The sequence below is a fragment of the Octopus bimaculoides genome, chromosome 10 (assembly GCF_001194135.2).
Source record: "Octopus bimaculoides isolate UCB-OBI-ISO-001 chromosome 10, ASM119413v2, whole genome shotgun sequence".
NCBI lineage: Eukaryota > Metazoa > Mollusca > Cephalopoda > Octopoda > Octopodidae > Octopus > Octopus bimaculoides.
In genome coordinates, this window is record NC_068990.1 from 74,840,971 (window position 1) to 74,842,108 (window position 1,138).

Here is a 1,138-nt window from a genome sequence, read left to right on the forward strand (position 1 = left end):
ATGCATATATATGTATGTATATATACTGTACTGTTGCGTGATGGTACGATCAACAAAGATGTAGTCTATCTGGTGAGAGATAAATATTTAATAAGCACAATATCTGCTGTTATTAGTTTCATGTGACAGTATTTTTAACACGTCTAGTGCCCTAGTACAATCTTCAATCACTGCTCACATCGCATAACAAATTTTCATCTACTAAATTCACTCACAAGGCTTTTGTTGGCCCGAAGCTTTAGTAGAAGACACTTTCCCGCCCCAGGGTGCAAAGCAGTGGAACAGAGTCCGAAACCATGTGGTTGGGAAGCAGATTTCTTACCACACCACCTTGCCTGAGCCCATTTTCCTTTAAAAAAAAAACTTAAATGGAAATAAATCACTAACATTGTTATTATAAATCCATTTCTCTCATTTATTTCTTTTCTATCTTTTAGTCAGATGGGAAGGCATTGCACATGAGCATTTGTAAGGCCACGAAGAGCAGTTATCCAAAGGCAGTTATTTTCAAACCGGAGACTTGGCTCGAATTCGAAACAGAGTAACCTCCTCTCAGGACACCCAAGGTGTCAGGTGAGGGTATTCTATCACCAAAACGAAATCTACCACCCAAGACTCTATTTTCCAAAAATTTCGATTAACGTTTTTATTCGAATTATATTCTTTGCTTATTGGTTTTTACATCTAAATACCCAAGAGGTAGTTTTCGTTCACTAATTGTATAGATAATCTCAGTTAATCGAAGTTTTTTTTTATATTTTTTCTACATACTATATTTCATGTGAGACCCTGTTGTATGATTGTAACTTAGTATTATTGGTGCAGATCGACAGTTGAGCGCTAGATTATATATTTTACGATAATTAAGTTTCGTGACTCACATTTCTCTTTTGAAATACCGTTGGGGTCGACTTTATTTTCTTCATCCCTCGAGCGTTTATAAAACAGTGTCAGTAATATTCTCTCTCTCTCTCTCTCTCCATATACATACACACACACATATATGTGTATAATACATATGTAGTATATATTATATTTATATAGTGTAATGTATATAATATATATATGCGTATGATTCCTGTGTATAAATATTTATACGTATATATATATATATATATATATATATACATACATACAT